This window comes from Camelus bactrianus, chromosome 5 (assembly GCF_048773025.1).
Source record: "Camelus bactrianus isolate YW-2024 breed Bactrian camel chromosome 5, ASM4877302v1, whole genome shotgun sequence".
NCBI lineage: Eukaryota > Metazoa > Chordata > Mammalia > Artiodactyla > Camelidae > Camelus > Camelus bactrianus.
In genome coordinates this window covers 76,802,120-76,819,582 of record NC_133543.1, presented here as the reverse complement: position 1 = coordinate 76,819,582, position 17,463 = coordinate 76,802,120, and the positions used below count along the sequence as shown (strand labels likewise).

The 17,463-nt window shown below is 34.5% G+C and overlaps 1 protein-coding gene across 13 annotated transcripts in view; it reads left to right on the top strand.

The window, feature by feature from the left end:
- ABI2 (abl interactor 2) overlaps positions 1-17,463 on the top strand; it is a 110,290-nt gene that overhangs the window by 31,052 nt on the left and 61,775 nt on the right. The gene's annotated exons all lie outside the window — the stretch shown is intronic.

Here is a 17,463-nt window from a genome sequence, read left to right as displayed (position 1 = left end):
TCTAGGGGGAGGAGGGATAAAATAGTAAACCTCTGGCAGGAAAGAAGGCATGTAATGTGAAATGTCATTCCTTCACAATTTCATCTACTCTTGCTGTATTAGCTTTTAAAGTTAACTCGATAGATCTTGTACTTAGAGCCCTTGGTTTTGCTACTCTACTTCATATGCTATAGTGGAGTTTTAAATATCCAATCATTCAGTTTTTTAATTTACTAAACTTGAATTTCTTATATAGTTTTCCTTTGTTTAGGCAGTATCTATTTTTCTAGTATCAAATGGGGTTTTGCTACGTAAATCATAGTTCAGCTACAGTGATTGCCTCAAGCTGTGCATCAGGTACTTTTATTGTTGTTTGTAGGCACTGCTTGTCCATCAGAGAGTAATGAGTCAAGATGTAGAAGGCAAAAAAGTTATAGGTTTGGTTTGTGGCCAAAGAATAGATATTAGTTGAGTGGAAAACTTTTTTTTTTTTTAATTCAAATACTTTGAGATCTGAATTTCAGTTCTGTAGTTCTACATCTAGTAATTCATTTTGGTTTTTTTTGTTCTTTTGCTTTTTTCATCTGCAAGTGGGAATGATGATATCCTGAGTCCTGTTTATTCAAGTTTGGTTCATAAAAAAAAGATGTACTCGTTTTCAACTAATACGTCTTCTTTTGTGTGCAGTTCTGGTGGTGTAGAGAATTAAAAAGAAATCAATAAGTTGTGATTACTGTTCTCAAGATGCTTCTAATCTTATAATTGCAGAGTGGAAATAGGATCAATACAGAAATAACCGTAACATGTCCTATGTGGCATGGTAAAATTACCTCCCAAGGAAAAAGTGCACTGGGAAGTGGGAACTACCTTCTGATAATTCAATTTGACAGACATTTATTGACCTCCATCTTGTGCCAACCTTTCTGGTCAGCTGAGAGAACACACATAAATAAGACAGTAATCCCCTGTTTTAGAGAGCCAGGAATAGAAATTATATGAGGAATGAGACAATACTTTGGAAATACTTCAGGTTTATTCTGAGCAAACTTTGTATTATATAACACCTATTATGACTCTTAGGTTTCAAACTGGGAAATTTGTAGTTGCTGGTTTAGTTATTGTATCTTGGTAATGAGTTTAATGAGTTTTTGGTCTGGCAGTTTGTCTAAAGCCTGACAGTTAATTCAGAAGAAATCACGCGAATTTGATTTTGTAATGTTTTCAGAGTTCTACAGCTTAGATGCGTCATAAGATATATAGAATTTGACCAGTAACCTAGTGATCATATGTTGACATGAAAAAATTGATTTGAACAAGAAAAGGGTTAGCAACTGAATATTAAGTAAAAATAAATGTAAAAGTTCATTCATTCTTGTGAGTAGCAGTCTCCACTTTAAAAAATGAAAAGTTCTTTAAAACTCAGTCATTATTTTAACTGATATGAAGCACACAGGAGGTAACTAGTTTAAGAAGTAATGGTAGAAAACATGCATAGTTTATATACAAGACTTTTATACGATGAAGTGACTATGGAAGAATTTTTTTCCACATGCTTAATTTTAATTGTAAGTTATGTGTTGACAGAATAATTAAAAGTTGTATGTTAGTTGATTTAAGAGACAAAATTTAATCATGATGAAACTTTAAATTACCAGAAACTTCTCAATTTTTTTTCTTTCATTCAACAATAATTTAATATCATCCCATGAGGGTGAAGGAAGGAATTTCTTTTAGTTTTAATTAAAAAGATTAAAACTACAGGACTATTTTTTTTCTGAATTGTTTGGAAATAGGTTGCTGACCTGATATGCCATCACTCCTAAACACTTTCATGTGTATTTCCTACAAACAAGACCATTTTCCTATTTAATCAGAAAACAACCATTAAAATCAGGAAATGCTATTGATATACTTTCACTATTGAACCCTCAGATCCCCATTCAGGTTTTACCAACTCTTCTAAGATGATCTTTATAAAAAAAGAATCCAGTTCAGAAATAATGTTGTGTTTACTTTTCGCAACTTTTAATTTCATTCAGTCTGAAACAGTTCCTTGTTTCCTTATCTTTCTTTGGTTTTCATGACCAAACACTTTTGAGGATTATAGGCAGTTATTTTTTCCTGTGGTGTCCTTTCAGTTACTAGATTGTAGTTTCCTCATGACTAGATTCAAGCCATATATTTTTGGTAGGAATGTCACAGAAATGATGCCATGTTATCTTTTTTGCTTCCTACCAAGTTGATCTTGATTTCAGTTTGTCCTGTCACTGATGATACTCATTTTGATCACTTGATTACCAGTGTGTCTGACAGGTTTCTCCACTGGTGAAGTTTATCTTTGGAATATTTTTTTTTGTAAATACTAAGTACCTTGTGGGAAGATACTTTGATGCTATGCATATATTTTATTCTTCATTAAACTTTCAGCCCATTTTGTTCAGTGGGTTATAATCAATTTTTATCATTACTTATTTTGATGCCTAAATTGTCTTAGATATGACCCTTTTATGTTGTCTTTTATTTGGGATAAAAACATCTTTCTTTGGTATCATCTCTTTTATTCTTCAGTGTTTCAAATAGAGATACAAAATCTTTGCTAAAAGTATTTCTTATTTCAGAGATCTGTGAATTCCTTTAATTGGTCTAATGGCAACCAATAGCCTTACTGCAACAGATGCTTAGCTATAAAAATGAGTTTTCATAGTTATTGGAATTTTGAATACACTTAAAGTTCTTATAACTGGAGAATGTCTCCAGTCAAGCCATAGTAATTTGGTGTGTTAGGGTTCCCCACGACCATCCCAGAGGTTTGACATTTTGCTGGAAGGAGTCACAGAACTCAGATATGCTGTTATATTTACAATTATGATTTATTACAACAGAAGTATACAGAGTAATACTAGCAAAGGAAAAAGGTGCATAAAATGGATGGAGTCTACAAGAAATCAGGTGCAAATGTCTAATTTTCCTCTCCCCAGTGGAACTGTGACAGTGCATATATAGCTCTTCTGGCAATACTGTGTGACAACATATATGAAGTATTACCAACTAGGGAAGCTTACCAAAGTCTGGGTGCATGCAGTTTTGATTGGAGCTCAGTCATACAGGTATGGAGTGCACTTGTGACTGACCTTAGTTCTAGGCCTCACACTGAGAGATCAAACTGGTACATCACATCCTAGGGCTCCTGGTGAACAAAATAGGTGTTTATCATAAATCACATTGTCAGCATAACTATCTGATGTCTTTCTAGGCCCCAGGTGTATAAAAGATACTCTTCAGGCAAGGTATTCCAAAGACTTCTATTTTTTTCTCCCATGGTTTGACCAAGGGCCAGTCCTTTCTTTGGAATGTGCAGATTTTGAACACCCCAAGCCTGCTACACAGTTGTCACTTCCAATAAAAATGAAATGTGTGTTTAAGGAAGGAAAAAAAAAACTCTCTACTGAATTTTTTTGCAGTACTAATGCACCTCACAGAGAAGTGACTTGTTTTAGACACTTGAGATGCCAAAATGGACTATAATTTAGGGAAAATTTCAGAATCAGTGCAATAAAATAGGAGGAGACTCTGTCTAGGACAAACACTGTTCCAGCCACGTTGATATCCTGAGTAGAAGAGATCAGTAGTTAACATCAGTGTCACAGAGATTATGTCCATATAATATTTGTATGTACTTAGACTTTAGTCAAGTATATATAGTTGTATTCCATAATATGGATTACTTCTTGATCTTTTTTGAATATTGTATTGACATATTGGCTTGTACCTTTATAACTTTAGGACTAGAATTTTAAGAACCTAGAGAAACATATCAATATTTATAAAGGGGTAATTGATTTTTCTTGTAAATTACTAATTTAACATTATGCCAAAGCAAATTAAATAAAAATCAAAAAATGGAGCAAAAAAGTTTCTAAGAATCATACAGCTTTGAAATTGTATACTCTTAATGCATTAAATAAGTAGAATTGTTATACTCATTACTGGATCCATTATACTCCTATAGTCCATTATTTCCCAAACCAGCATTGTATAATATGTAAAATATATTTGTGTTATAAAGTGGATACTGCATAATGTGCCCCTTTTTGAACCTACAAAACACCAATGTCATTTTAAAAGTTCTGGGAAGCCTTGCAGTAAAGAAACCTATTTAACTTACCTATGTGTAATATTTCTCAAAACATACTGGCCCTCAGAACTGCTTTTTGATGCCCAATAGCTAAGTACCACAGCATAGTCTGGGAAATGCTGTTGTAGTTCATTTTCTTCTTAAAAATCTAGAAGCTTATGCACAAAGCGATTAAACATTGTTCTGAAGTCATGTATCCCTGGGTCACAGCTTTTGGACTTTCATCTGTATTTATATTCAAAAGTTGTAAGCAATTACAGTTCAAATGTTTAGCACTTTTTTGCTGCTCTTGAATTTGGCTACTTCTCCTCCCTTTTCAGCCCCTACTTCCCAGTTGGCTTAAAGCAAAAGTCTATTCTTGCTCATAAAAGGCTGCTTTGAATTTAGGCACCCTCTATGGCTGTGCTGTCCAGTAGTGTAGCCACTGGCCAGTTATGGCCATTTAAATTTTTTGAATTGAGATGTATTTCATATACCATAAAATCCACCCATTTAAAGTGTACAGTTTGCTGGTTTTTTAGTGTATTTACAAGATTGTGCAACCATCACCATCGTCTGATTCCAAAACATATTCATCACTCTGAAAAGAAGCCTGTACTCTTTTATCAGTCACTTCCCCGTCTCCCTCTACCTCTGTCTCCTGGCAACATTAATCTTTTATGTCTCCATGGATTTGCCTGTTCTGGACATTTCATGTATATGGAATTGGACAGTATGTGACTTTTTGTGTTTATGTTCTTTAATGTAATGTTTTCAAGATTTATTTTATTGTAATATGTCAGTACATCATTTCATCTTTTTTCAAAATAGTTTTAATAGAGATAACTTGCATATCATTCAGTTACCCACTTAAAGTGTACAACTCAGAGGTTTTTAGTATCTTCACATATATATACAACCATAAGTACAATTAATTTTTAGAACATTTTCATTACCTTAAAAAGAAACCCTGTATGCTTTAGCTATCATCTCTTATCCTCCCAGTTACCTAGATCTAGGCAACTACCAATATACTTTTTGGGTTTTTTTGGCCTGTTCTGGACATTTTGTGGAAATGGAGTCATATACTATGCGACTGTTTGTATCTAGATTTTTTTCACTTAGCATGTTTTTAAGATTCATCCATGTTGCATTACGTATCAGTGCTTCATTCCTTTTTATGGCTGAATGGATATATGTTTTATTTGTCCATTCATCATTTGATGGACTTTTGAGTTGTTTCCACATTTTGACTATTATGAATAATGCTGCCAGAACATGTATAACATATAACATTATAAACATGTATGTATACCTTTTTTGACGAGCATATATTTTTTATTTATTTTGGGTATATGCCTGAGAATGGAATTACTTGGTCATAGGGTAACTGTATTTAACCATTTGTGAAACTGCCAGACTGTTGTTCAAGCTGGCTATACCATTATATATTCCCACTAGCATTATTCAAGAGTTCTAGTTTCTCTAGATTTCTCAACCAATACTTGTTATTGACCACCTTTTTGATTACAGCCATCTTAGTGGGTGTGAAGTGGTCTTTCTGTAGTTCTGATACACATGTTCCTAACAACAAATTATACTGAGCACCTTATCATGTGTTTATTGACCATTTGTGTATCTTCTTTGGAGAAATACCTATTCATATCCTTTGCACATTTAAAAATTGTATTGTTTATCTTTTTTACATTCTTTTTTATTGAAGTCTAGTCAGGTTCCAATGTGTCAATTTCTGGTGTACAGCATAATATTTCAGTTGTACATGTACATTAATATTTCAGTTGTACATGTACATACATACATTCATATTCATGTTCATTTTCAATATAGGTTACTACAAGATATTGAATATAGTTCTCTGTGTTATACATTATAAACTTTTTAAACTATTTTATACATAGTAGTTCGTATCTGTAAATTTTGAACTCCTAATTATCCCTTCCCACCCTCTTTCCTCAAGTAACCATAAGTTTGTTCTCTATGTCTGTGAGTCTGTTTCTATTTTGTAAATGAGTTCATTTGTATCTTTTTTTAGATTCAACATATGAGTGATTTATGATATTTTTCTTTCTGTTCTGGCTTACTTCATTAAGAATGATGATCTCCAGATCCATCCATGTTGCTGCAAATAGCATTATTTTATTTTTTATGACTGAGTAGTATTCAATTGTATACATAAATATCATAAATCTTAACCTGGTTATCTGTTGATGGACATTTAGGTTTTTTCCATGTCTTGTCTATTGTAAATAATAATGCTGTGAACATTGGGATGCATGTATTTTTTTGAATTAGAGTTCCCTCTGGATATATGCCCAGGAGTGGGATTGCTGGATCATCTGGTAAGTCAATTTTCTATTTTTTAAAGAATCTTCATATTGTTTTCCATAATGGCTACACCAAACTACATTCCCATCAACAGTGTAGGAGGGTTCCCTTTTCTCCACACCCTCTCCAGCATTTATCTTTTGTAGACTTTTCAGTGAGATGGCCATTCTGACTGGTGTGAGGTGTGATACTTCATTGTAGTTTTGATTTGCATTCCTCTAGCAATTAGCGATGTTGAGCATCTTTTCATGTGTCTGTTGGCCATCTGGATGTCTTCTTTGGAGAGATGTCTGTTTAGGTCTTCTGCCCATTTTTTGATTGGGTTGCTTTATTTTTATTTTATTTTTTTTTATTAAGCTGTATGAGTTGTTTATATATTCCAGAAATTAAGCCCTTGTCAGTTGCATCATTTGCAAATATTTTCTCCCATTCTGTAGGTTGTCCTTTAGTTTTGTTGATGGCATCCTTAGCTGTACAAAAGCTTTTAAGTTTATTTAGGTCTCATTTGTTTATTTTTGCTTTTGTTTCCATTACTCTAGGAGCTGATTCAGAAAATATATTGCTTTGATTTATGTCAGAGAGTGTTCTGCTGACGTTTTCTTTTAGGAGTTTTATAGTATGTGGTCTTAATCCATTAGTTTTTTAATCCATTTTCAGTTTATTTTTGTATATGGTATTGTAGAATATTCTAGTTTCATTCTTTTACAGGTAGTTTCTCCAGTACCACTTATTGAAGAGACTGTCTTTTCTCCTTTGTGTATTCTTACTTCCTTTGTCATAGATTAATTGACCATAAGTGTATGGGTTTATTTCTGGATTTTCTATCCTGTTCCATTGATCTGTGTGTCTGTTTTTGCGTCAGTACTGTACTGTTTTGATTACTGTGGCTTTGTAGTATAGTCTGAAGTCAGGGAACATAATTCCTTCAACTTTGTTCTTCTTTCTCAAGATTGTTTTGCTTGTTCGGGGTCTTTTGTGTTTCCATACAAATTTTAACCGTTTTTTTTTTTTTTCCCCAGTTCTGTAAAAAATGTCATTGGTAATTTGATAGGAATTGCTTTGAATCTGTGTATTGCCTTGGGTAGTATGGCCATTTTAACAATATTGATTCTTCCAATCTAAGAACGTGGTATATCTTTCCCATCTGTTTGTGTCATCTTCAATTTCTTTCATCAGCGTCTTAGAGTTTTCAGAGTACAGATCCTTTGCCTCCTTAGGTAGGGTTATTCCTAGGTATTTTATTCTTTTTGATGTGGTGGTAAATGGGATTGTTTCTTTAATTTCTTTTTCTGCTATTTCGTTGTTAGTGTATAGAAATGCACATGATTTTTCTTTATATTAATTTTGTATCTTGCAGCTTTACCACATTCATTGATGAGCCCTAGTAGTTTTCTGGTAGTCTCATTAGGGTTTTCTATGTATAGTATCATGTCGTCTGCAAACAGTGACAGTTTTACTTCTTTTCCAATTTGGATTCCTTTTATTTATTTTTCTTCTCTGATTGCTATGACTAGGACTTCCAAAACTATGTTGAATAAAAGTGGCAAGAGTGGGCGTCCTTGTCTTGTTAGAGTAAATGCTTTAAGCTTTTTGCCATTAGGTATGATATTAGCTGTGGGTATGGCATATATATGGCCTTTATTACGTTAAGGTATGTTCCCTCTATCCCCACTTTCTGGAGAATTTTTTTCATAAATGGATGTTGAATTTTATCAGAAGCTTTTTCTGCATCTACTGAGATGACCATATGGTTTTTATTCTTCAGTATGTTAGTTAATGTGGTGTATCACATTAATTGATTTGTGGATATTGTAAAATCCTTGATCGTTTCCCACTTGATCATGGTATATGATCATTTTAATGCATTGTTGGAGTTGACTTTCTAATATTTTCTTGAAGACTTTTGCATCTATATTCATAAGTGATATTGACCTGTAATTTTCTTTTTTTGTGCTGTCTTTGTCTAGTTTTGGTATCAGAGTGATGGTGACCCCATAGAATGAGTTCCGAAATGTTTCTTTGTCTACAGTTGTTTGGAATAGTTTCAGAAGGATAGGTGTTAACTCTTCTCTAAATGTTTGGTTGAATTTGCCTGTGAAGCCATCTGGTCCTGGACTTTTGTTTGTTGGGAGTTTTTTAATTACTGATTCGATTTCAGTACTGGTACTTGATCTATTCATGTTTTCTGTCTATTTCTAGGTCAGTCTGGGCAAATTGTACCTTTCTAAGAAATTGTCCATTTCTTCTAGGTTGTCCTTTTTGTTGGCGTATAGTTGCTCATAGTAGCCTGTTATGATCCCTTGTATTTCAGTAGTGTTGTTTGTAACTTCTCCTTTTTCATTTTTGATTTTATTAATTTGGGCTCTCTCCCTTTTTTTCTTTTCTTCCCCCCCCCCAAACATTTTCTCTTTTTTTCTTGATAAATCTGACTAAAGGTTTTTCAATTTTGTTTATCTTTTCAAAGAACTGGCTTTTAGTTTCATTGATCTTTTCTATTGATTTTTAGTTTCTATTTCATTTATTTCTCCTCTAATCTTTATGATTTCTTTCCTTCTACTAACTTTGGGTTTTGTTTGTTCTTCTTCTCTAGTTGCTTTAGGTGTAAGTTTAGGTTGTTTAGTTGAGATTTTTTTGTTTCCTGAGGTAAACTTGTATTGCTATAAATTTCTCTCTTAGAACTGCTTTTGCTGTGTCCCAGAGGTTTTGGTTTCATGTTTTCATTTTTATTTGTCTCAAAAGTAAAATTTGATTTCCTCTTTGATTTCTTCAATGATCTCTTGGTTATTTAATAGCATATTGTTTAGCTTCCACATGATTTTTGGTTTTTCCAGTTTTTTTTCTTGTAGTTGATTTCTAATCTCATAGTATTGTGGTCAGAAAAGATGCTTGATATGATTTCAGTTTTCTTAAATTTACTGAGGCTTGCCTTGTGGGCTAGCGTGTGGTTGATTCTGGAGAATGTTCCATGTACACTTGAGAAGAATACGTATTTTACTGCTTTCAGATGTTCTGTATGTATCAGTTAAGTCCATCTGGTCTAGTGCATATTTCCTTATTGATTATGTGTCTGGATGATTTGTCCATTGATGTAAGTGAGGTGTTAAGTTCCCCCAGTATATTGTGTTATTGTCAATTTTTCCTTTTATGTTTGTTAACAGTTGCCTTATATATTGAGGTGCTCCTATGTTGGCTGCATATATATATATTTACAGTTGTCATTTCTTCTTAGATTAATCCCTTGAGCTTTATGTAGTGTCCTTTGTCTCTTATAACAGTCTTTATTTCAAAATCTATTTTGTCTGATATAAATATTGCTACCCCAGCTTTCTTTTGGTTTCCATTTGCATGGAATAGGCAATCTACCCAAGAAAGAGTCTGCTGATGAGTGGAGCTGTGTTACCACCTAGTATGTTATTTGGCCTGAGTCTTCCCAGCCGTTAAGCCTGCAAAGTGTTGAGTGGAGGTGGGTCTTGGCACTAATGACCCAGGTATGATGTCAGCCTCCAGGAAAGCTCATGTAGATGAACACTCCCCAAACGTTCACCACCAGCTTTTATGTCCCAGGTCAACCACAGCAGTCCCCCATCTCCCCAGGAGACCTTTCAAAACCAGCAGGCAGGTCTGTCCCAGGTTCCTGTGAAATCACTGCCTCTGTTCTTGGTCCTGGAGCATGTGAGTTTCTGTGTGCTCTTTCCAAGAGAGTAAAGTCTCTGTTTCTCCCAGTCCTTTGGAGTTCCTGCAGTTAAGCCCCTCTGGCCTTTAAAACCAGCTGTTCTGGGGTCTCTTCCCAGTGATGGAACCCTGGCTGGGGAACATGACGTGGTGTCCAGAACTCTTACTCTTGTAGGGGAGGGCCTCTGCAATTTAATTATTCTCCAGTTTGGGGTCCTCCACTCAGGGGTCATGGGTCCCAGTTATATCACGAGCACACCCTTCCTCTGGTTAGGTTCCCTCTTTATGTTTCCAGTTGAAGAAGATCTTTTTTGCTAGGCTTCAGCCTCTTTTTTTGCTAGTTTTCTGGCAGTTCGTTGTATTTTTGTTGTAATTGTGAGAGGAGCAAGCTCATGGTCCTACTACTCCACCATCTTGACTGAAAATTTACTTCTCATTTTTTAATTGCAAGAGTTCTTCATATATTTTTGATATGAGTACCTTATCAGATGCATCATTTGCAAATACATTCACCCTCCATCCACAGATTCTGTATCTGTAGATTCAACCAATTGCAGATCAATTTGATTGAACCTGGGGATACAGAATTCAAGGATGCAGAACCCACTGATATGGAGGACTGACTGTATTATGCCATTTTATATAAGGGACCTGAGCATCAAGTGGTTTTGATATATGCAGGGAGTTGTGGAAATAGTCCCTTCCTCATATTGAGGGATGACTGTATTGTCTTGCATCTGTGAGTTTTCTTTTCTTGGTAGTATCCTTTGATGTACAAGATTTTAATTTTAATGAAGTCCAACATACCTAGTTTTTCTTTTTTGTGTGTACTTTAGGTGTTATACCTCAGAAAGTATTGCCTAATCGAGGTTCACAAATATTTACTCGTATATTTCCCCCTAGGAGTTATAGTTTTAACTTTTACATTTAGATCTTTGATCTATTTTGAGATAATTTTTGATATGTTATGAGGTAGGGGTCCCTATTTATTCCTTGCATGTGGATATTTATTTGTCTCAGAATTGTTTCTTGAGATGATTTTTCTTTCCCCATTGAATTGCCTCTACACTTTTCTTAAAAATTAATTGCATGTAAATGTGTTGTTTTATGTCTTGGACTTTCAGTTCTAATCCATTGATTCATGTCTGTCCATACACCACTCACACAGAGTCTTGATTATTGTACTTTTGTAGTTTTGAAATTGTGACATATGTCCTTCAATTTTGTTCTTTTTTAAGATTATTTCAGCTACTCTGCATCCCATAAATTTCCATATGAATTTTTGGATCCCTTGTTAGTTTCTGCCAAAAAGACTGCTCAGATTGTGATTGTTATTGTGTTGAATCTATAGATAAACTTGGGGAGTCATCTTATTTGAGGAGCCATCTTAATTATATTAAGTCTTCTGATCAGTGAACATGGGATGGCTATCTACTTAATTAATTCTTCTTTATTTTAATAATGTTTTGTAGTTTTCAGTGTCTAAGTCTTACCTTTCTGTTTTTAAAATGATAGTTCTAAGTATTTGTTTGTTTGTTTATGATCCTATTGTAAATGGAGTTGATTTCTTAATTTCATTTTTGGATTATTTATTGCTGTTGTATAAAAGTTCAGTTGATTTTGCATATCAATCTTATATGTTACTGAAATTTAAATTAATTGAAATTCAATTTAAAAGTCAGTTTTACATTTCCACTATGTACCTTTCAGGTGCTCTGTAGCCACATGTGCCTAGTGATTGCAATGTTGAACTGAAACAGATTTGATTATTTCCAACATTTCAGTTCCATTCAGTGTCCAGTCCTCTCCTAAAAGCCCTAGACTATGCCCTTTCCCTTTGATTTCCCTCTGTCTAGAGGCACTAAGAAGTCTATATGTTTTTTTTTTCTAATGTTTTTCTTCATATGTCCATGTTCATATTGCTATTTTTAAAGTTTTAAGTAATTCTACTGTGAGGAATGGTGACTTTGCTTTCTTATATTTCTTCCCATCTTTTCTTTCTTTTTTTTTTTTAATTAAAGTATAGTCAGTTACAATGTGTCAGCATATGCTGGTGTACAGCATGTTTCAGTCATACATGGACATGCATATATTAGTTTTCATATTCTTATTCATTATAGGTTACTGTGAGATATTGAATATAGTTCCTTGTGCTATATAGAAGTAATTTTTAAATCTATTTTATGTATAGTGGTTAATATTTGCAAATCTTAAATTCCCAGTTCTTCCCATCTTTTTCATACATTTAGTAATTTTAGATTTATTCAGTGTCCATTATGTTTGTGTAAATATTCACAGCTGAATCATACAGTGGACTGTGATTTTATTTCCTTCCCTAAGCAAATTTTTTGTTTTCCTTGGGGATAATAGTTACCTCATTTACTGGCTGGTTTAGTTGCTTAAGTATCTATCTCTAATTCATCTCTAAACTCTCTCCTGGGTATATAAATCTTACCTCAACATACTGAAATATATCAGTGCTCTATCAGTTGTCAAGAACTGTAAATGGTCTAAAATATAATCCTGTCTGGGACCTAACGGGTTAGCCAGCCGCAGGTTTATGGTTGCTGTGCAGAAGACATGAGACTCCTGGGTCAGAGATGTAGGAGTTTATTACTCACAGCAATAGCATTAGCCAGAGTATCAGCATTTTCTTTCACTGCACTTGTTCCCCAAAACCCTATTCTTAGTGTGATATGAGGAAAGCAAGGTGATACCTGCACATGCAGTGAATTGCATTATTGGGAGGAACCTTGGATTTACAGAACCTGAATCTTTTATATGTCAGTAAACATCCCTGCCCTTTGCTCCAGAGGGAGCCTTTTCTTTATCTTCTAAGACTGTTTTCTGTACAAACATACTTGAAAAGATAGTTGAAGAAAGGCAATCAGTGCTTAGTGCTTCTGCTCATGTAATGTACAGAATGCAAAAGACCTATGGAGAATTGTCTCCCAGTATGAGTTTCGTTTCTCCTCTCAGGAGGCATATTTCTTGGAGCCCTTTGCCATTCTTCTCCAATGTGGATTGTATGAATTATCAAACACAGCTGTCACGTTAGGAATTTCCTTTGCCATCCATCTTTGATTTTCCTTTGCCTCTGATGTAGATTCTATTTTCTGGATTCCATGCTTCCTACTTCTTGTCTTTCTGTTTTGAGGATGTACATCCTCCAGTGTTTCCTGAGAAAGAATTCATGGAAAGTTGAAAAAAAAAACATTGATACCTTGTGTGCTGAAAATCTTAACTTTCACTAGGTTGGTAGCTTGACTAAGTATAGAATTAAAGGTTGGAAATAATTTTCCCTCAGATTGTGAAGGCGTTCTGTTTTCTTCATTTTCTATTAGCTTTTGGTGTTGCTTTTGAGAAGCCAAGTGCCATTTTGCTTACTAATTTTTTTTTGTATGTATTTTTTTCTCTCCCTGCCTGTCTGGAAGCTTGTAGAATCATATATTCCTAATGATGATGTTCTTTGCTGTGTCTTTTTTCATTAACTGTACTAAGCATTTGATGAGTACATTTAGTGGAGTCTTACATTCTTTAACTCTGGAAAATTATATGATGTTTCTGCTTTGTTTTCTCTTTTTGTGTTATTAGTCAGATTTAGACCTCTTGAATTGAGTTCCTAAATTTTTTTTTTCCTTTTTGTGGTTCTGTTTTCTGTTAAAATGTCTCTATTCTTTTCCTCTGTGGCAGCACCAATTTACATTCCCAGTGCACAAAGGTCTCCTTTTCTCCACATTCTCACCAACATTTGTTAATTGTAGTCTTTTTGATGATAGCCGTTCTGACAGATGTGGGGTGATATCTTATTGTGGTTTTGGTTTGCATTTCTGTGATGATTAGCGATGTTACGCATCTTTTCGTGTGCCTATTGGCTATGTGTATGTCTTCTTTGGAAAGATTTCACTGCTGTTAAAAGTAACACTTTGAAGTGTTTTAGAATTTGTTGGCTTCAAGTGACAAAAAGCCAATTTGAAAAAACCTTTTTCTTTTTTTTTCAACTTTTCCTTTACTCATTTGCCTTTTTATCTTCTAATTCTCAAGCTGATAGATGAATTTTCACTGAGTACATCTCAGTTGACTTCCTGTGAGTGACATCTTAATTTTATAGGCATCTTCATATTTTGGGTCTTTTAAAGCTCTGTCCACTGAAAAATTTCGCCCATAGTTTCTCTCTTTTGTAGAATCTACAAAGGTCCCAAATTCATACTTTGCTTGATATGAAAGAATTAAAAATTTTCACCTGCATAGTTAGAACAATATACAGCTTATATTCTCAATATAGAATATATGGTATATTTATATTTATATACTGGCACTGTACTATATAGTACATGTACTGGTGCATATAAAGTTAGGTATTCAGAAATTGAAGCAATTTTATGGCATTGGTAAATTTTCTGTACAGTTGCTTTATCTCATGTTAGGATTTTAAGAAAACTTTTTAAGTGATTTAACAATGATTTGTTTGCCATGGAAGATTATGAATGACAATGATTCTGATTTATAGGAGGATAAAAATGATTTGAGAGTCTGGAAGAGGGAAATGGAATATGATGAGAGGAAACCGATTTATTGGTTTAGGTTAAGAGAGATGAGGAGCCGTAAATGTAAGGTGAGAAGAACACTGTAGGTGATGGAGGACAGAAATGGTCAGCACAGGGAGGTATGAACAGGCCAAAGGAGCCATTCAGCAGGAGGGGCGAGGAATGCTAGGAACGATCTAACCAGGAAAAGGACTAGAAAGGACCCAAATCAGGGTAACTGCTTTCAAGTATGAGCTATACTTTATTATTCATGAAAAATACATTTCTTAGGAGATGTGTGACTCAGCATGAGCACCATCTCTAAAGGTGCACCTGGTGGCTGCCAGTCAGCTGGGCTCCCTAAAGCATAGTGTCTTGAAGGGAGGTCAGAACTTGTTCTATGGCCACTGCAGCAACACTTGCTAAATAACACTTTCCAACCTTTTAGAAAAGTTCCGGAGGAGGCTCTTATCAGCTTGACTTGAATCAGTGTTCTTCTCTAAATCAGTCAGCGTCCAAAGGATTGGTGTACTTTCGGTAAGCTTGGGATCTTGTGTCCATACCTATGGCACAGGTAAGGTGGAGGGAGGATGCAAGTCAGCTGACAGAAACTGAATTCCCCACACGAATGCCGAGTTCTGTTACCAGAAGAACAGTAATGGATACTGAATGAGAAAGAGATAATATTCTCTATAATTCTGCTTTGCTGCTAGGATTTTTTTTTTTTCCCTGCCAGGAGATAGAATAGAATATGACAGAGCTGAAATACAAAGGAAAGCAGAATGAAAACCCTAAAGCAAACAGAAAGGAAGAGCCTATTGTGTTGCATGACAGTAAAAACGGACAAGTAATGAGCCTACTTTCAGTGAGGCAGTCTTTTATTACTGCTTTAAAAAATGACCGCTGCATGCACATACAGGAATTTAAAAGAGCCATTAACATAGACATTCCTTATCCCTTCACCTTGATTGAACTGTGTCCTCGGTTATAGCAGCATCATTTATTAAGCGAGGGAGTATCTTTTTACAAAACTATGTCTGTGCTAAATTAGTAAGTATAGAAATTTTGAGTGATTCTACTGTGTTACTGAGGAGGCCACTGAAGAATTATTACTTCCTCTGTGGTCCTTCATGAATCCTTAGGAGATGTAGCTAAAAATAATGTTGGTCAGAGGAAATGTTTCTAATGGGTTCTGCTTTTGTCAGATCAATTTGGAAAGAAAAGAGCTCTGCAGTTCATCATCATGATAATATGTTTCTAGTTTATTTGTATGCTGGACACTGAATGACACAATTCCTGTGGTCTTGATTGTGGTGACAGTATCCCAGCTATTCCAGTTCCATAATTGTGGCAAAGACTAACTTTTGTACTAAAAGATATATGTGAAGATACAGATAATGTGGCATCCAGAATGTGATACTGTTGTTCTTGTTTTCATGTAAGCATGAAAGATGATTATTGAAAAGTATTCTTAATTAAAAGAGGAACATATAACAGAAAATGGAAAAGTATAAAGAATAAAATTAAAATTTATCTGTAGTCTCATTACTTATAAAACTAGGAATATTTATTTCCTTCTAATAATGACTAATATATAATACATAATTATATATTTTCTTCTAATATTTATTAATAAGTAACACATAATTTTATATACATACGTGTACTGTAACATTACATACATACATTTTACACAGTTCAGATACAGTGAAACCTCACTAATAGTGACATAAAGTTTAAACATTAAAAGTTTAAAAAGTTTAAAATTACATGAAGTTTAAAAATATTTCATACAATTCAAGGCCATGTTGCAACTACCTGGAGATAGTTGCTTTATAATCAAAGTCATGTTGTGATGGGTGTGTTATTTTGGGTTTTACTTTATTTTAAATAGTTTTCCATTCTTTACATTATAAAGATTGTTCGTAAGCAGTTTTTAATGCTAAATATTTTAGGATATAGCTATGCCAGATTTATTTAACTCTTACTTTATTGTTGGACATTTATATGATTTCTAATTATTTGTGTAACAGGATATTAAATGAGACTTGTTCTGTTGTCTTGGAGTTATAGTTGAGGCTCCAAACATGAGGACAGTATTTAACAATTACCTCCATATTTTAATAAAGGGTGTTAGGTTTCTCATATAGGACCTGCCAGAAGAGGAGACTGCTGTTTATCTTCTTATTTCGTGTATATCCATGAATATACACTTATATGGATATATATCTATCATTTACATATGTATGTAAATGAATGAAGATTTCTTACAAAAGCATCATAGAAGTACTGTGCTTCTCCTTTATCTCCACGTAAATCAGGAGAGGCTTATGATAATCAGTCATAGAAATGGGATTGTCTGCTAAAAAGAAGGACTGAGAGTTCATCCTTTGTTTTGCTGATCTGTAGAAATGCTAGAGCTGTGCACAGGAAGAGAGATCTGGGTGGGTCCTGGCTCCAGTATGATGTGGGTGTGAAGTTTGTTGCCTGACTAAAAGTCTGAAGGTTGAATTCCACTCAAGTGGAGCAAAGAGAGGAGGCTGTAGTGGGGGACCTAGTATTTCTAGAGTTTGGAGGGGCAAAAATACCTGCCCCCTCCGTGGTCTAGATAAGTAGAGCAGAAGGTAGCTGGTCTTACAAGAATCTTGCCCAAGAAAACTGCCTGCTTTGGAGAGGCGTTCCTATCATAAAGAGGCTGCGTGGTTTGTGCCTTCTCAGGTAAGATGATAGTCTGGAGTGTTCATGGGAGAATGCATCACCCACGTTAAGGAGGTCTCTGTGGAACCCATAAAGTGCTTCACAAGAAAGAGGGTCAAAACTGGCTGT